The 10,190-nt window shown below is 47.3% G+C and overlaps 1 non-coding gene across 1 annotated transcript; it reads right to left on the minus strand.

The window, feature by feature from the left end:
* Positions 1 to 4,202: 4,202 nt before the first annotated feature.
* LOC112584185 lies at positions 4,203 to 4,393 on the minus strand. The gene has a single exon (XR_003108524.1). It is a non-coding gene; the product is annotated as a U2 spliceosomal RNA (small nuclear RNA).
* Between the last annotated feature and the right edge of the window lie 5,797 nt (positions 4,394 to 10,190).

The following is a 10,190-nucleotide window of genomic DNA, read 5'->3' on the forward strand; positions in this document are numbered from 1 at the left end:
CACTCCAGTGTTCTTGCCTGGAGGATCCCAGGGACAGGGGAGCCTGATGGGCTGCCGTCTATGGGGTCGCACAGAGTCGGACACAACTGAAGCGACTTAGCAGCAGCAAAAGCATAAGAAATGTCACTGAAATCAAATTTCCTGCTCAGAAAATGTTCATTTACATCTGATCTTACCTCCACAAAAACCACTTGAAAAGGGTGGCTTTTCCATTCTCAACCTCAAACTGAAGTGAAGGTCCTGTCTGAAAGGATGACTCCAGCGGAATTCCCTGGAAGTTCAGAGGTTAGAACTCCACGCTTTCACTGCCAAGGGCAAGGGCTCAATACCTGGTAGGGCATTTAAGATCCCACAAACTGGGTGGCATGGCCAGAAAAAGAAACAAACAAAAAGACTCCAGAAGGAAAGAAAGGAACCTGTCCAACTTGAGTGAAGTCAGTGACTGAAGTCGCTCAGTCGTGTCCGACTCTTTGCGACCCCATGGACTGTAGCCTAACCAGGTTCCTCCGTCCATGGGATTTTCCAGGCAAGAATACTGGAGTGGGTTGCTGCTGGGGACCAGCCCTGGTGGATCCAGGGAATTCGAAGGGGAGACGGCTTCGGCGATCAGGAAACAACAGCTTACTTAAATGTTAATTAAAGATATAAAGAGTGGTTAAATAAGGATAGCTCAGTGAGAAAATTTAGTGAAGAAAAGAGGCTGAATAATTCAGCCAGAAGGTGAGAGAAAGAAAGACATGGAAGACCAAGCTTCAGTGAACAAGGCCCGCACTTTATTTTCCAAAGTAGTTTTTATATCTTAAGTTATGCATAGAGGATAATGGGGAAAGGGGTAGAGTCATGCAGTAAGCCAGGCTTTCTTCCTGCAAACTTATCATATGCAAAAGTTTAGGTGATTTGCATCATCTTCTGGCCCGGAGGCCTGTTAACATTTTAAGACCCTTTCTTCAGAAAACTTATTTTTCTCTAAAGGTAATTAGTCAGGCGCCACCCTCCAAAAGCATTAGATAAAGTTGCATTCCTATAGGGCAAAGGTGTGGTGGGCTATAACAAGAAAAAGAATTAACTCAAGGGTCCAAGGTTACAAACATTAAAGCTACCACTTACACCAATTATATTAATCAATACACTGCCAGGGACACAGCAGGTAAGGGATATGGAGACTTAGCAGCAAACATTGGCCCAACAAGTGAAAAACCCTTCACCAATACAATTTCTAATCAATCTTTTAACTGCTCAAAGGAATCTGTATTTAGACAGTTTAGAACATCTCATGCCTCTCACAGTTGGGAGGCTCTGAACAATCACATGTGGCCGGAAAAACCTATTCAGGCAGGCTAGAGGACTTCCAAAGGAGTTTGTAGGTTGAAACACTATCACACCCAGGAACTTTATTAACTGGAGCTGTAAGTTAACTCTTTTTTCAGAGAGAGGTAGTGGGGGACAGCCCCCATAAAGTCAGAGGTGTAGGTGAAAGCACAAAGCAGAAAGTAGGCAGTCTCTGGTTTGGGGGGTAGATGCTCGAGAATTTCCAGGGGGACTCCTGAGGCTCGATCCCGCCTTTGCGTATGCCGAGCCTCCTTCCTCATGACCTTTGCCACGGCGGAGTTCCTCACGCTGGCTCCCGGCAGGTTGCCATTTCCTTCTCCAGGAGATCTTCCCGAACCAGGGATTGAATCCAGGTCTCCTGCATCGTAGGCAGACACTTAACTGTCTAAGCCACCAGGGAAGATCCAACTTGACACCTCCCCTTTTCTTCAGACTTAGGCAGTGACAGACTCATCCACCAGGGGGCAGCATCTGCTCCTTTTCCTCCCTGGCCTGAACTCGGGGACTTGGTTTTGAATGAGTTGCCTCTGAATGGGCCCCTGGCCAGAGAAAAGGGTCTCTAAGACCCCCTTCCCACAATTTTTCTTTCTTTTTTTTTTTTTCACACTCAGTCTAATTAGTAGGTTGTGTTTTCTCCATTTTATATATTAACTAATTAATTAATTTATTTTTGGCCTTGGGATGTTAGATCCCCAACCAGGGATGTAACCTGTGCCCTGTGTTGTGGAAGAAGAGAATTGTAACCAGTGGACAGCCAGGGAATTCCCTCTTTGTTTTATTCTTGAGGAAGCATAGGTGGGATTCGAAATATGGCTCTTTGTGATTTCCAGTCTGAAGCCGCTCCTGGACCTCCACTCCCCTCCCCATCCCTCTACTTGCAGACTCCTCTCCTCCCTTCAGTTGTGCACTCAGGTACTTGGTTGGGATGCTGTGGAGACAAGGATGTCCTCAGCTGCTTCCCAGGTGAGCTCCACCCATCCTGTACTTTCCCCTATTCCAGAGCCTGGGCTGTTTTGGGGAAAGGGACCTGGAATCATCTAAGCCCCTCCTTGCATGTAGAGGAAACCAAGGCTCCCAGGGCGAGGTGGCTTTTCCAAGGCAGTTTACTTGACAGGGCAGGACTCATGATGACTATCAGTTCAGGGTTCAACCCACCAGGCTTTGGCAGGGGGTAGGGGGGGTGTGGGGGGTGGGGGACAGCCTCTCTCTCCAGTTCCATCCCTCCCATGGCCTCTGATTTTCTCCTCCAAGAATTCTCTCCCCAGTAAAGTCCTGAGGGTTCAGTATTACCAGACCTTTCCTGAAAGTGCAGGGTTTTATAGGTATCCCTCCCAACCACCAAGGTCTCAAGGACCACAGACCAGGAAACTCCCAGCTAAGGCTGGGTGCTTGGTTCCGACACTCAAGGAACTCCTTGAGTATATTTAGTCAATCCATCATGTAGTCATGAAACACGGAAGATGTTCTGATTGCCTACTGTGTGGCCAGCACAGTGCTGGGCATTGCAGAGCTGTGGTTGTGAAGAACCAGCTTCTGGGCTCAGCGCTTAGTCTGGTGGGGATCCAGCTCTGACGAAGAACATCAGTCAGCAACTGGAATCTGACCCAGGACAGGGAGCCAATGGGAGGAACTAGATAGGTGCCAGCTAGTCTGTCCTTCTGTCTGGAATTCTTCCTTGACTCTTGGCCAATTAATCTTGCCTCTGATGTCACCATTGGAGAGGCTTTCATGAGCACCCATCCCCCATGTAAAATAGCTCTCTCACCAGTCACTCTCCAGCATATTTCCCTGTTTTCCTTCATGGCTTGTATCACTACCTGAAATGAGCCTCTTGAGTCATTGTGTGTCTCTCCCTCTTCCTCTTTATAATGTCCATTTCATGAGGGCAGGCAGAGACCTTCAACCTGACAGGCACTCCATCTGTGAATGCTTAAAGTAAGAATGTTCAAATATTCTCTGTAATGTATCCTCCAATGCACTCTGTTCTGGGCTGTGATCTTGTGGACAGAAAGGGCTGCAGAGGTGAGGCTGCCAGGAAATAAAATGGTCACTAATGGAGGAAGCCTCCCTGGGCCCCAGGCTGGATTTGGAAGTGGGGACTGGAGTTCCCATTTAAAGGAGACTGGACTTGGGTAAGCCCATAACCTGGTGTTGTCCTGACAAACTGGGCCCCTTCCTTCACCCCCAACTTGCCCCACTACCTCCTTCCCATTTGTTCATCAACACCTTTCCTGGCGAAGGCAAAGGATGAAAGGTGGGGTGAGATTGCCAGTTTCAGCACCCTTATCAGATAATCAAATGACAATTTCCTTCTTGGGTGTGAGGCCCAGAAAATGTAGATGTTTTCTGTTGTACAACGATTGTTCACAGCTCACTTCTGCGAATTTCTATCTGGGTGACTTTGGACAAGCTTCTTAATCTTTCTGTTCTTCAGTTTCTTCTTTTAGGAAAAGCACACTTGGGTGGAATCTTGAATTTAAAAAATTCCCAGAGCTGAGAGTCTTCCCCTGGGGACTCCAGCAACCCTGAACTGTTTCAAAGTTCTGTTAGGTGTTGAGAGCAGTGCCTTGTCACTGGATAGAAGAAATAATCCAGTACTAAAGACAAACAGAACTACAAAGGGAGCTGGAAACAGCCTTATTACAGTGCTTTGAAATATAAAAGAGAAATTTAACATAAAATTGGTGCATGGATATAACCCTTACAAGAAATAGTACTCCTAATTAAACTGCCCAAACAAGAAAATAGAAAAACACACATTGGCAAAACAAAACAGAAAGCCCCGTACAGATCTGTACCCAGTAACAAAAAAATGAGGAAGACATTGAAAAAGATGTAACAAGTCTACTGTTCATACTTTCTCGTTTCCCTGAAAGGGGTGCACCATTCCTGGAAGTACTGCAAAGACAAGGTCTGTCCGTGGAGTGAACAAAGCAAGCTCCTATTCCCACTCCCTGCTCCAAAAACCCACTTAATATATTGTCCTCGGATAGAGGGTATATCACCTACTAAACTAATAAGAAGATAACTACACTTGATCTTAGCCAAGAGGCGGAGAAGCGATACCATATGCTCTGTCCTAGCTATCACCGTCCTCCCTTCAGCTCCAGTAAATGCACGGCGAGCACCCCAATCCTCAGTGGACATTTCTGGCTTACTCTCCTATGTCTGTTCCAGAACAGTGAAACTGCACTTGTTCTCTACAACATTCACATCCCTTTTCGCACCCCTGCCCATCTTTCCTCAGAAGAGGGCCCTAATTTACATGCCCCGCCCCTCAGGGGCGTGACCACCACCTTCCCACTTAGCTCTCTGTACCGTCCGTCCTCCTGGCCCCCGCCGCTCTGCAGAAGCTGCTGTGGCGCTGGAGGTCGCTGCGCTCGCCGCACACTTCCCAGCTCCGGGGAAAACGCAGGGCTTTTGCAGTTGGCCGCCTCAGGGGGTCGATGGAGGGAGCTGCAGGACGAGACCTGCCGGCTTGCTCGCAGAGCAAATCCTGGGTCATCATGACTGTGCATTTGGGAGATTAGGGTTTGTCGGGGGCCGCCAGGCAGACAGAGCCCAAAGCTTGAGCAGAGAGAATTACGAGGGCGGGGGAGGGAGAGGCAGGAACCCGCCTTGACTGAGAACGGGTCTCCGTCCCCCCCGGAACGGCTAGCCTCCTTAACTGAGACCCCGGGGTCGCCAGGCGGGCGCACTTGTCTTTCCTCCGTTCTCCGCTAAGCTGCTAGAGAGCTGCAGGGTCTGTGGGACTATCACAGTCGGCCCTCCCCTTAACCGACTCTCTAGTTCAGTCGAACCTGAGGGGAAAGATCCCTGACCTCACGACAGCCACCTGCCAGGCACTGCCCTGCATTCTTTGCTATGATCGAGCCCACTTGGATTGAGGAGGATTGATACAGTTATCATCTAGAGAGGATTGACACTGTTATCATCTTCATTTCACAGTCGTGATCAACGAGACCAGAGAGGCTGAGAAACTTGCCCTGGATCACTCAGCTAGAAGGCAGTTGACCTGCGGAGTTGATCGTGGTGTTCCAAGACCTGCCGGGTTCTAAAGCACAGGTCCCGCTCCCTGATGGAGTCCAGACCAGTGACTGCACTAGTTGTCTAGAACGTTCACGTCCGTTTTTGCACCCCCGCCCATCCTTCCGCTGAGGAGGATCATAATTTGCATACCCCGCCTTTCTCCGCCCCAGGGGCGTGGTAGGCCCTTCTAGCTCGGTCCTTGGCACTGTCCTGGCCCCTGTCGCTCTGCAGAAACTGCTGTGGCGCTAGAGGTCGCTGCGCCCGCCGCACACTTTGCACGAGAAGAGAGGGAAAGCCACAAGAAGAGGAAGGCGATGTTGAAGGACAGCAAGGTTACTGGTGGCACACACATAGATTTGCTGGCGCCAGGCCCACAGCACCATGGTTTTGATAAGGGTGGGTGGCACCTGGGGTCAAGTCCTCACCTGAGCCTGTCTTGGCTTCTGGCTCTCTGATTCCCTGTCGGCTTGGGTTTTCCCTGTCTCCTGTGGGAGGGAAAGAGTGGGGAGAGTGATCTGTTTCAATTCTTAGGGAACCCTAATAACCTTCTGGACAGATTATCTCTGAGGTCCCCTCTGGACATGCCTGGCAGGAGTCAGCCCTCAACTAGCAAACACTAGGGATAAAGAGAGTTTTTGCCAGACACTCCTCTGAGCTGTCATCTCCCAGTGTGAATCTTGGTCCTAAGAAAACCTAACTTGGGCCCCGTTTTGAGCAATCTCCCTCCCTTCTGCCACCAGAGGTGCTCCTCCATGCCCCAACGTGGTTTTGCCTTCTAACTTGCACCAGACCTGACATGCTATATGTGTGCTTTGTCTGTGATTCTACTATCTGCCTCCCCTTCTGCCCCTCCACCCTAACGACTGGGAAGATTCTCACTTGGACTGCTTTTTCCATCACTCTGTCACAGTCATTAGGCTAGTGCCCAGCACCTACATCCATTTATGGAATGGACGAGTGGGTGGATAAGTATTAAACTAGATATTATATCAGTCACACTTACCCAGCCCCTGACACGTGGTTATTATAATGGCTCTTAGGCTTCCCTAATTCATGATCTCTCTGCTTGGTTTCATGTTCCTCAGTGGTCATTTTATGGTTTCCCAGGTATTTGGGAATTGATCCTCAGACAGTTACATTCCTGCAAGGGAGTGTCTCACATTAAAGTGATTTACATCACCTTCTAGCTCATGCATAGGACCCTTGGGAGCTTGGTTAACTTGAGTAAGTACCCCTTCCCCATCATGCCCTGTTAAAGTACTAGTTGCTTAGTTGTGTCCGACTCTGCAATCCCAGACTGTAGCCCACCAGGCTCTTCTGTTCATGGGATTCTCCAGGCAAGAACACTAGAGTGGATTGCCATGCCCTCCTCAAGGGGATCAAACCTGGGTCTCCTGCATTGCAGGCAGTTTCTTTACTGTCTGAGCCAACAGGGGAAATCCCACCATGCCCTGTTCTCTGCTCAGACAGAAATTCTACTGCTGGCCCCAGACCTCATCCAGATGCCATGTGCCTTCACTAAGGTATTGTATCCTCAGAGTCCCTGATATCCTTGCCGTGAAGGAGTTAGGAGTAACAGGTCAGGATGGGACTCTAGGATGACCCGAAGAAGTCTCAAGCATTTCCTGTTTCTGCAGCCTGAGGAACCAGGTACCTTGTCAGACTCTTGCATTTTTGCCAAACTCACAGGTTATAGATTATATCTCATTGTTGTTTAAATATGCATTTCTATCTTTATAGTTGTATGAAAAAATCATATTTTTTATAACTAATTTTAAAGACTTTATTGAAGGACAGCATACAAAAATAATGTTAAAGTGTAAAACTTGATTAAATTTCACAAAGTAAACACAATTGTAACCATTACTCTGCTTAAGAAAAAGCATTACTATATCCTAAGAAGATGTCCTTCTGTCCCTTTCTTGTCATGACTCTCTTCTGCCTCTAAACAATGATATTTGTTATCTTTCCCAAGAATTGTGATTAAATTTTTTTTATTTTGGGCTGTGCTGGGTCTTCATTGCTGCGTGCGGTCTTTCCCTAGTTGTGCCCAGCGGGGGCTACTCTCTAGTTGTGGTGCCTGCGGCTGTCATCACAGTGGCTGCCCTTGTTGCAGCATGCGCACTAGAGGGCAGGCTCAGCAGCTGTGGTGTATGGGCTCAGTTGCCCTGTGGCCTGTGGGATCTTCTGGGACCAGGGATTGAACCATTACTACCTTCATTGCAAGGCAGATTCTTAACCACTGCACCACCAGGGAAGTCCCAGAACTGTGGGATTTTCTAGCCAAATTTTTTTGAGTGGTTTGCTTTTTTCTGATCACATTCTCAGGTCTCTTTGTAGAATACTGAGTTTCACCCTACCTGTGATAGATTTGCAAATATTTTTTTCCCAGTTTCTTTTTAATTGTGTAGATGTGAATTATATAAATGGATATAATATAAATGTTTATAAACACTTAACTTTCAGAGTCTGAGTTATAGTATGAGTTAGGTCATCAGGGAAGGACTCACCGAGACAGAGTGAGGAATGCAGGAGGTTGACAGTAGGGAAGGTTAATGCTTTGAACGATAAAAGGCAGGAAGCAGGAAAGAAGTTCTGAACCAAGTTGGCAGCTAGAGGAGTCCAGATTTCCACCTCACCCAACCCAACCCAACCCAAGAAATGACTGGGCCCTGTGACTCCATGGAGTTCAGGATTGAGGTCCCCAAGAAGTATGGGGCTCATTGTGTCCTCCGTTGCCTGCCACAGTGGCCTACTGTTTACGTGCCCATTGGGCCAGGCCGGGCATGGCCAGCTACAAATGCTGATGGAGTTATTCTGTCTGTTGATTGTCCAATGCCCTCCTCCTCCTCAATCCTGACAAACCACTTCTTAGATTGGCTGCTGTTGTGGGCCTGACCAAGTTTCCAGTCTTGGAGGCCCGCTATACAGTTTTTGACTCATGGTCTCTGTCTCATGGTAGCCATCTGTCTCTACAAATGCCTAGTAGCTTGCCAGAAGCTGCTTTTGGGAACATGGACAAGCCTCTGTTGCTGTGAATGTTGTGTCCTGGCTCTAGAGCCCTGAGGCCTTGCATTGCGATCCCCACTTTAGCTTACCACCAAGTCCCTCACTTCCCTTCGCTCACCTGCCTGTCTCTAAGATAATAGGGTCTGCCGGATCCGCTGAACTGAGTAGAAGGCTTGCCTCACCTCACTTGCTAGCTTTGCACCCCTTTCAGGCCCAGGCCCAGCTCCAAGCCGAACATGTTTTGGGTCACCTGGCTTATGAGCCCAGGCAGGATTTTTTTGTGTAGAATGTGTTTGAAGTTTACAGAACTCAGAGGCCCAACTAGGCCCTGTGCTCTCTTCTCTGTGGTCACTGTTGAAAGAGGAAACAATTTACCTCTCCTTTGAGAAAGGCTGGGCTGGATGAAGCACAAGCTGGAATCAAGATTGCTGGGAGAAATATTGATAACCTCAGATATGCAGATGACACCACCCTTATGGCAAAAGTGAAGAAGAACTAAAGAGCCTCTTGATGAAAGTCAAAGAGGAGAGTGAAAAAGTTGGCTTAAAGCTCAACATTCAGAAAACTAAGATCACGGCATCCGGTCCCATCACTTCATGGGAAATAGATGGGGAAACAGTGGAAACAGTGTCAGACTTTATTTTTCTGGGCTCCAGAATCACTGCAGATTGTGACTGCAGCCATGAAATTAAAAGACGCTTACTCCTTGGAAGGAAAGTTATGATCAACCTAGACAGCATATTAAAAAGCAGAGACATTACTTTCCCAACAAAGGTCCGTCTAGTCAAGGCTATGGTTTTTCAGTAGTCATGTATGAATGCGAGAGTTGGACTATAAAGAAAACTGAGAGCCGAAGAATTGATGCTTTTGAACTGTGGTGTCAGAGAAGACTCTTGAGAGTCCCTTGGACTACAAGGAGATCCAACTAGTCCATTCTAAAGGAGATCAGACCTGGGTGTTCATTGGAAGGACTGATGTTGAAGCTGAAACTCCAATACTTTGGCCATCTGATGCGAAGTTGACTCATTTGAAAAGAACCTGATGCTGGGAAAGATTGAAGGCGGGAAGAGAAGGGGATGACAGAGGATGAAATGGTTGGATGGCATCACCAAGTCTATGGACATGAGTTTGGGTAAACTCCGGGAGTTGGTAATGGACAGGGAGGCTTGTATGCTGCAGTTCATGGGGTCGCAAAGAGTCAGAAGGCCTGGTATGCTGCGGTTCATGGGGTCACAAAGAGTTAGACACAACTGAGCGACTGAACTGAACTGAGCTAGGAGACTATTGCAGCTGGTGCTCCACAGTAGGAACCCCTAAACATTGCTGCCTTTCTTGTTTTACTGTAGTATCACTTCTCACTAAGTTCACTGTGCTTTGTCAGATTTCTGATATGCCAGCACCTTCCCACTTTTTTTTTTTTTTTTCAAGAGTTCATACCATGGAAAAACGAGTCAATATGATATGTTACACTGCAGCCTGGACAATAAAAAATCACAAAAAGTTCTGTGGAATAAAAGTCTAAAGTAGAGAAACTGTTAGTTCATGTTTCAACCTTCTTAAAAAATAAATAAAAACCAACATTCAAAGTGTTTAGTTTACTACTACAATTTTTTTGAAGTATGATGAAGCCTGAAACTATTTACAAGGACGTAGTTTTAACAGGACTAACTTCGTCTCCTAAGTACTGAAAAGTAAAAGTGAAACTGCTCAGTCTAATCTGACTCTTTGCGATTCTGTGGACTGTAGCCTACCGTCTGAACCACCAGGGAAGTACTTTTTAGTCCCGTTTAAATCTAATTTTTATTACCAAAGATATTCCCCCG

This window comes from Bubalus bubalis, chromosome 3 (genome assembly GCF_019923935.1).
Source record: "Bubalus bubalis isolate 160015118507 breed Murrah chromosome 3, NDDB_SH_1, whole genome shotgun sequence".
Classification (NCBI taxonomy): Eukaryota; Metazoa; Chordata; class Mammalia; order Artiodactyla; family Bovidae; genus Bubalus; species Bubalus bubalis.